The sequence below is a fragment of the Manihot esculenta genome, chromosome 7 (assembly GCF_001659605.2).
Source record: "Manihot esculenta cultivar AM560-2 chromosome 7, M.esculenta_v8, whole genome shotgun sequence".
NCBI classification, from domain to species: Eukaryota; Viridiplantae; Streptophyta; class Magnoliopsida; order Malpighiales; family Euphorbiaceae; genus Manihot; species Manihot esculenta.
In genome coordinates this window covers 12,250,423-12,259,626 of record NC_035167.2, presented here as the reverse complement: position 1 = coordinate 12,259,626, position 9,204 = coordinate 12,250,423, and positions in this window count along the sequence as shown.

Sequence of the window (9,204 nt, the reverse complement as noted above, 5' to 3'; positions counted from 1 at the left end):
GGAGGGACTTTCGGCCGCCGAACCTGCCGCCGAAAGTGCCCTGTCCAGCCCTTTCTTGCATGTTCTTCTATGATTATTCCATGATGTTTTAAGGGGTTTTTGGGGAATAGTTTAGAGTTATGTTCACGTATGTTTGGTCCCTCATTTGAGTCCACCTGTGTAGGTTCGGACCCGAGGAACCGAGGACCCCAGCAGTGAGTCTGTTGCCCCAGTGTCTGGTCAGAGCTATCCAGAGGTGAGTGGAATAACTTATTATGTTTTAAAGCAAAGAATGAACTTTTTAGCATGTTTCACGCATCATGAATGCCATGTGATGAATTAGGTTGCTTGCATTAGAATTCACGAATATGTTGCATTGCACGTTTTAATGTTGATGTGGATGAATGTTGGATGATCCATAGCCCTCGAACTATGATATGACGATGTGATATGTACGGTACGGAAAGTAAGACCAGTGGGACCCATTCTACGTTCGCTGGCACTATGTAAGGGAAAGACCAGGACCCATTCTACATTCTGGCACAGTTGGACACTGTTATGTTATGATATGTAAGGGAAAGACCAGGACCCATTCTACATTCTGGCACAGTTGGACCATGTAGAGGGCTATTGGTGACAAGTTCATCCTTGATGTGATTAGCTGTGATGTGATGCATTCCATGATCCATATGATTTAAATGTTTTCATTATTCTGCTCACTGGGCTCTAGTAGCTCACCCCTCTCCCATTTCCCCAGGTTTGCAGGTACAGGGTAGACCAGGAGGTTTACAAGAGTAATGAAGTCACGTGTATGTAATAGATAGTGTGGACATGATAAATGTATTAATGTTATGTATAAGTACAGTTTCAGTCATGTAATGATATTGAGGATTAGATATTGTGCTTGACATTATGTTTGAGGTATCCCTTTTATTACATGATCAAAAATGTTTTATAATGTTCATGAAAGCCAACTCATCTCATGTTGTATCGCCCGTTGGGGCATTGATGAGATCCCACAGAGGGATCATGATTATGATCATGACTATGTACATGTATGTTCAGGTTGAGTTGGATGTTTGAAGGAAAAGTTTTAAAATTTTTATGCATGTTGTTGATCATGTATGGGATTAAACAGGTTTTCAGGATGAATGTCAGGCTTGCTACAGGTCTTGGCGGCCTTAAGCCGACCCGGATCCTAGCGCCGGTAACGGTCCGATTTTCGGGTCGTTACACCTGAGATCCTGCAAAATAGTTAATAAAGGTAAAAAATAAAACTAGAAGATGATGAGATGTGAGCTGAGATGTGGGCAAATCTTCACCATTGGGTTGCCTCCCAAACAGCACTCAGGTTTAACATCATGGATGTGACACTTTAGATTTGCTCAAATCGCAGGACGGGACTATCCAGTTGGATGTCCTCAATAACTTGAACCTCAAACTCTTCATAAAATGGTTTCAATCGATGTCCATTGACTTTAAAATCTTTTCCAGTGTCAAACTTCAAATCTCCACAGCACCTTGAGAGAAAACATTGGTAACAACAAATGGACCTATCCAGTGGGACCTCAATTTGCCTAGAAACAATTTTAATCGTGAATAAAATAAAAATTTGTGGCCAAAAGTGAACTATTTCCAGGAGATCAGGCTGTCATGCAAAACTTTGATTTTTTCTTTGTAGATTCTGGAATTCTCATATGCTTCACGTTGCAATTCCTCTAATTCTTAAAATTGTAACCTTCTATGTGCACCTGTTTCATCCATACTGAAATTGCAATGTTAATAGTTCAGTAAGCTTTATGTTCTAACTCAACAGGAAGGTGGCAAGCTTTGCCATTGACTAGATGATACGGGGACATCCTAATAGGTGTCTTGTAGGCTATTCAGTATGCTCATAAAGCATCATTTAAGTGAAAACTCCAGTCTTTCCTGTTCAGGTTGATTATTTTTTCTAAGATAGCTTTGATTTCTCTGTTTGAGACTTCAGCTTGCCCTTTTGTTTAGGAATAATAGCCAATGGAAGTTTTGTGAAGGATATGATAACACTTGAAGAGTGTTTCCACCACTTTGTTGCAAAAATGCATCTCTCGGCCATTGATGATGGCTTTAGGCATTCCACACCTGAAAAAAAAAAAAAGAGTTTTGACAAATTCAACCACAAATTTAGCATTTTTAGTTCTAGTGGCGTTAGCTTCCATCCATTTGAACACATAATTTACGGCAAGTATAATGCAAGCATATCCAAAAGAAGAGAGAAAAGGCCCCATAAAGTCTATTCCTCATAAATCAAAGATTTCACAAACAAGAATAGGTATTTGAGGCATCCAGCTCCTTTTGTCTAGATTCCCAATTTTTTAACAGTTAGGATATGACCTGCAAAATAAATATGCATCATGAAAAATGGTTGGCCAAAATAAATCACATTCAAAGATTTTGTGTGCTGTCCTTCGAGGACCAAAATGTCCTCCACAGGCATGAGAATGGCAGAAAGTCAGGATTGATGTTGTCTCATGATATGGAATGCATCTTTTGATTACCTGGTCAGAACAATGCTTCCATAAGTCTGGCTTGTCCCAAACATAATACTTGGAATCACTTTTCACTTTGTTCTTCTCAAGTCTGGATAGCTCTTCAAGTAGCTCACTAATTGTTAAGTAATTCACAATATCAGCACACCATCGAGAAATTTACTGGAAAGTGACAAGTTGTTCATCTGAAAATCCATCATTGATTGGCCTGAATTCTTTTGGTGAGAGTATGCAGCTTAGGTGTCGGCTACCAAATTTTCACTCCCCTTTTTGTCCCAAAATTCCAAATCGAACTCTTACAAGAGAAGAATTCAATGAATGAGTCTCGATTTTGCTTCCTTCTTTTTCAAGTACTTTAACGCTGCATGGTTAGAATAGATAATTACTTTAGTTCCAAGAAGATAAGAATGGAATTTTTGTGGAGAAAATACTACAACAAGAAGTTCTTTTTCTGTCGTGGAGTAATTGCATTATGCATTATCTAAGGTGCAAGAAGCATAATATATGACATGAGAAGCATTTCCAACCCTTTGCCCAAAACTGCTCCAACTACATAGTTGCTAGCATCACATATGATTTCAAAGGGCAAATCCAAGTTTGGAGCTTAGATTATGGGGGCTATCATGAGCGTTTCCTTGATTATTTCAAAAGCTAGTTTGCATGCCTTTTCGAATTCAAAGTCTACATCCTGCTGAAGAAGTCTACATAGAGCCTATGTAATTTTGGACAAATCTTTAATGAACTTTTATAGAACATTGCATGATGAAGAAAAAGAACGAATTTCCCATACACTAGCGGGGTAAGACAAAGTTTTCATTTTGTCGATCTTAGCTTTGTCAACCTGTAATACCCGGCTAGAATCCGGCACCGGAATTCCTATTATCTGGTGGAATCCGGGGTGTTGGGATTCTATCTAAGGGTAGGAGTTATGTGTTACTAAGGGTTATAATGTGTTTAAATGTTTTAAGGTTAAGGGAAGTGAGTTTTGAGTTGAAATGACCTAAGGCAGTTGAGCCAAGTTCGGCCGCCGAAAGTAAGTTCGGCCGCCGAAAGTGTTTGGCTTCCGAAGGGAAGTTCGGCCCCCGAAGGTTGCATGCGTGTGCATGTGATTGGGCAGCCGAAGCTGAGTTGGCTAGTGAGCTGAGTCATGTGTTTTGACAGATGTTGGCTTCAGATTCTTGCCATGAATTAGCCACGTCTTCTATGACTCATCTGCAAGTGTTTTGAGCAGCTCATGCAGGAGTTTGCTCATTTACCACGTTTTGAAGGGTTTGAAGAAAAGTGAGCTTTGAAGAGTTTGAGAGAGTTTGAGAGTGTGAGAGGAGGTGATCCGTTTTTCCCTTGTTCAGAGTGTGTAGCTTCTTATTACAGGAGGTACGTGATGTTCTTGAATATGTTTTCTAAAGGTTTTAGGGGGATTTGTGGAAGGAGATGCATGTTTAGGTTTTTAATGATAGTTTATGTATACATGTGTATATGTTATGTTTGTTTTGTTGTTTGGGGTTATTAGCTAGTCTTGGACCCCTGTGATCATATACATGAGTATATGTATGTTGAGGAGGTGAAGTTTGCATGGTTTGAGAAGTTGAAGGAAAGAAGGAGATGGTTTGTCGTTGAAACTGAGTTCTGGATGAACTCAGGTTCGGCAGCCGAAAGTTCATTCGGCCGCCGAACCTCTTGCATGGTGGCTTAGGCTGCCACAGCTTGCCCCCGAGTGTTTTGCATGTTCGGCTCTGTTTGGGGGATTCGGCCGCCGAAGGTGCCGCCGAAGGTGCTTGAGTTTCGTCTCTGGAGAGGACATTCGGCCGCCGAACCTGCCGCCGAAAGTGTTCTGTCCAGCTTTTCTTTTGCATGTTTTGCATGGATAGTTAAGTGAGTTTCAGGGGATTCTTGGGGAGTTTAATAGAGGTATTGATAAGTTAGTTTGGTCCCTCATTTGAGTCTATCTGTATAGGTACAGACCAGAGGAACCAGAGAGAGCAGCAGTGAGTCCTGCTCCAGAGGTTCAGAACCTGCAGAGTCAGTCAGTCCAGTTAGCCCGAGGTGAGTGGAACTAAACTTATGACTTTTACTTGAATCACAAACTGCTTTTAGCATATCTCATGCATCATGTTTATGCCATAGGTTGATTGCATTAGTATTCACGAATATGTTGCATTGCATTGTTATTTGATGATGTGAGTAAATGCTGAATGATCCAATAGTCACAGACAGGAAGACCAGGAGCCTTTGACTACGCCCTGGCAGGTATATAGCAAAGTCCAGGAGCCTTTGACTACGCCCTGGCAATGGTAAGTTCACAGGTGTTATATACACATATACATATATGACAGGAAGACCAGGTGCTCGATTCTACGCCCTGGCACAGAGTTACTGGGACTATGTGGTGACAGGTTTACTCTTGATGTGGCTTGTCTGTGATATGGTGCATTCCATGAGAGCATATTTTACTGAGATGTTTTACTGTTCTACTCACTGGGCTATAGAGCTCATCCCACTCCCTTAACCCCAGTTTTGCAGGTTCAGTGTACAGTGTACAGGGACAGTCCAGCAGAGTACAGGAAAAGTAAAGAGATCTGTAATAGCTTAGAGTGGACATGTAATATTAAAGAGATGTAATAGTTGTTGCTTGACCTAGTGATGTATGTGTTGTACATGATCTGTATATGTATATATGTTTTCCTGTATGTGAAAACCAGGCTTAACAGGTATGAGTTAACCCATCTAGAGCAAGCTCTAGTCAGGGATACAGAGTACAGAGTACATGAGTACAGAGTACAGAGATAGTGCATGCACAGGTTAAGCCTTGGTTCAGAAAAGAGTTTTATTTTCACTGAACATGTATGATCATGTATGAGGTTTACAGGTACACAGAGAGTATAGCAGGCTTGCTACGGGTTCTGGCGGCCTTAAGCCGACCTGAATCCTAGCGCCGGTGACGGTCCTTTTTGGGGTCGTTACAGATTGGTATCAGAGCCCTAGGTTCACATGATCGGACCGATAGAGACAGTGTTGGGCTCAGACAGGTTAGAAGTGGTCAAGCACAATAGGAAAAATCATGTCCACTAGGATAGGGTCTTGAGTCCTATCTGCTATGATATGCTATGAGTGTTGCATGTGTATGAGTGATATGTGATGTTTATATGCTAAAGTGGTATGTTATATGTTGTGTTTCCAGAGGAAAGATGCGAGGAACTCGTCGATCAGCTCGATTGACTGGAGTCCTACCAGAAAATGAGAGACCAGCTGCTCGTCCTCCTGCATTGCCAAGGGCAAGGTCTCAGAGATCTAGCAGGGAAGGTACGTCGATAGACCCTAGAAGGTCTGTAGACGAGAGCAGAAGAGGAACAGTTAGGGGAGGAAGATCAGAGGAAAGGAGGGAAGCTATGGAGATTGATCCGTCTAGAGATGACAGCATGGGTATAGGCAGTTTTGAGGAAGGTATGGGAGAGTCGCAGGGAGGTGCTCAGGCCTCAGGTTTTGGCTATCCATCCTTGTTTCAGGAGCCAGAGTATCCGATGGAGGGGATGTCGGAGTACTCTCGATTTGACCCATATCCTACATACATGCCATATATGCCATATCCTCATTATTACCCATCATATCCACCATATCCTATGTATCCATCTTCCCCTATACATCCAAGTGCAGCACACCTAGAGCCAAATGAACCAAGTGAGCCAGTACTACCATCAGAACCAGTAGCCCCTGTTGTTGACAGACATGAACCTAGCTCATCTGGAGGTAAAGTCCAAATGACGGAGTATTTGAAATTGGATGCTCCTAAATACAATACGGGAGATGATCCATTTGATTACCTCAGAGCAGTTAGGATGATAACCAGTGAATTGGGAGCAGATGATAGGAGAGCCATTGAGATGGCAGGTTTCACCATAAAATGTAAGAAAGCCAGAGAATGGTTTAAGAATTATGTGGAGCCTAGAATGGACAGCATGTCATGGGGAGAGTTCGCCAATGAGTTTGCAGGGTGGGCTTTTCCTGACAGTTCGAGGGAGATGAAAGTAATTGAATTTGAACAGTTGAGACAGACAGACGAGATGAGTGTTGATGAATTCACAGATAAGTTCCTGGATCTGCTTCAGTACGTGGGTCAAGCCTATGATACTGATCAGAAGAAGGCAAGGAGATATACGATGAGATTGCATCCCAGGTATTCTTCTTTGATCCTTCCAGCAGAAAAGGAGAGTTTTCACTCTATTATAGATGCAGCCAGGAAGATGGAAGCTAGTGCCAATATTCAGAAACAGTCACAGGCACAGGCTTCGGGTGTTAAGGCCCCCAGTTCAGGTTCTACAGGCAGTAAGAGATGGGATAGAGCGAGAGGAACAAGGAAAGGGTTCTGGAATAAAGTCAAGTCAGGTCTGGGAATAGGTAGTGGCTCAAGCTCTGGCACAGCTCCAGTCTGCAGACGATGCGGAAAACCACATGGAGGAGTTTGTCGGTTGGGATCTACAGCTTGTTTTCGATGTGGACAGGAAGGGCATATTGCTCGGGATTGTCCGCAGATGACTTTTGCACCATCCCAGCAGATGAGTTCAGGCAGTGTGGTTCAGCCAGTTGTACGGCCAGCAGCTCCAGTCATGCCTCAGACTAGTGGCAGAGGCAGAGGTAGAGGGGTAGCCTCTACTTCAGCAGCAGGTTCCCGAGGTGGAAATCCGGTAGCCCCAGCACGGATTTTCACAGTGACACAGGAGGAGGCTAACACGTCGAACACAGTGGTGTCAGGTAATCTCATCATTGGGTGTTCAGATGTGTATGCTTTGATGGACCCCGGTGCTTCTCATTCCTTTATTGCTTCGAGAGCCATAGAGAGGTTGGGTTTGATCAGTTCTGAGTTAGAGTATCCTCTCTGGGTCAGTGGACCTAGATGTGACCCATCAGTGGCAGTGTCAGTCTGTCGTTTCAGTCCAGTGTTCATAGAGGGTAGATGCCTTCCAGCTGACCTTGTGGTTCTAGACTTGACCGATTTTGATGTCATTCTAGGGATGGATTGGCTATCTGCATATAGTGCTACGTTGGACTGTCGAGAGAAGCTAGTGAGTCTCAGAGACCAGGATGGGTCAGAGTGTGTCTTCAGAGGAGACAGGAGAGGTACACCCAGAGGTATGATTTCAGCCCTTCAGGCTCGTCGTTTGCTTAGGAGGGGTTGTCAGGGGTTTCTAGCTCATGTGAGAGAGCTAGACAGTCAGGTTAGGGAACCAGCCACAGTACCAGTAGTCCGAGAGTTTCTTGATGTGTTCCCAGACGATTTGCCAGGACTACCACCTGATAGGGAGATAGGGTTTGAAATTGAATTACTGCCAGGTACTAGACCTATCTCTATTCCTCCCTACAGGATGGCGCCAGCTGAGTTAACAGAGTTGAAAGCACAGTTGCAGGACTTGGTAGATAAGGGTTTCATCCGCCCTAGTACCTCACCTTGGGGTGCTCCCGTGCTCTTTGTCAGAAAGAAGGATGGATCCCTCAGACTTTGTATCGACTACAGACAGTTGAACAAGGTCACTATCAAGAATAGATATCCCTTACCTCGGATTGATGATCTATTTGACCAGCTAGCTGGAGCAGGTTGTTTCTCGAAAATAGATCTGAGATCTGGGTATCATCAATTGAGAGTCAGAGAGGCAAATGTGCCTAAGACAGCTTTCCGGACCAGATATGGGCATTATGAGTTCCTAGTGATGCCGTTCGGGTTGACTAACGCCCCTGCAGCATTTATGGATCTCATGAATAGAGTATTCAGTGAGTTTCTGGATCACTTTGTCATTGTGTTTATCGATGATATCTTAGTGTATTCCAAAGATGCAGAGGAGCATGCCCAGCATCTGAGGATCGTTTTGCAGACACTGAGAGAGCATGGTTTATATGCCAAGTTCTCGAAGTGTGAGTTTTGGTTGCGGAGCATTGCCTTCTTGGGACATGTGGTATCAGCAGAGGGTATTGAGGTAGACCCCAAGAAGATAGAGGCTGTAGCTAACTGGTCCAGACCCATGACAGTGACTGAGATTAAAAGCTTTCTGGGACTGGCAGGTTACTACAGGAGGTTCGTTCAGAACTTCTCAAAGATAGCAGCTCCTATGACCAAATTGACTCAGAAGAACCAGAAGTTTATCTGGTCAGACCAGTGTGAAGAGAGCTTTGAAGAGCTCAAAAGGAGATTAACAACAGCACCAGTGTTAGCTCTGCCTGTTAGTAATGAAGAGTTCACAGTGTTCTGTGATGCATCTCGAGTAGGCTTGGGTTGTGTATTGATGCAGAGTGATAGAGTAATAGCTTATGCTTCTAGACAGTTGAAGAAGCACGAGTTGAATTACCCTACCCATGACCTAGAGATGGCAGCAGTTATCTTTGCACTTAAGATGTGGAGGCATTATCTCTACGGGGTTAAATGCGAGATCTTCACCGATCACAAGAGTTTACAGTACATCTTAAGTCAGAGAGAGCTAAATTTGAGGCAGAGAAGGCGGGTCGAATTGCTCAGTGATTATGATTGTAAGATCCAGTATCATCCGGGTAAGGCGAATGTTGTCGCAGACGCCCTAAGCCGGAAGTCACTAGGCAGTTTATCCCATATAGCAGCAGAGCGGAGACCGGTTGTAATGGAGCTTTATAAGCTCTTTGACGAGGGATTACAGTTAGAGTTGTCTGGTACAGGTGCGTTGATAGCACAGATGAGAGT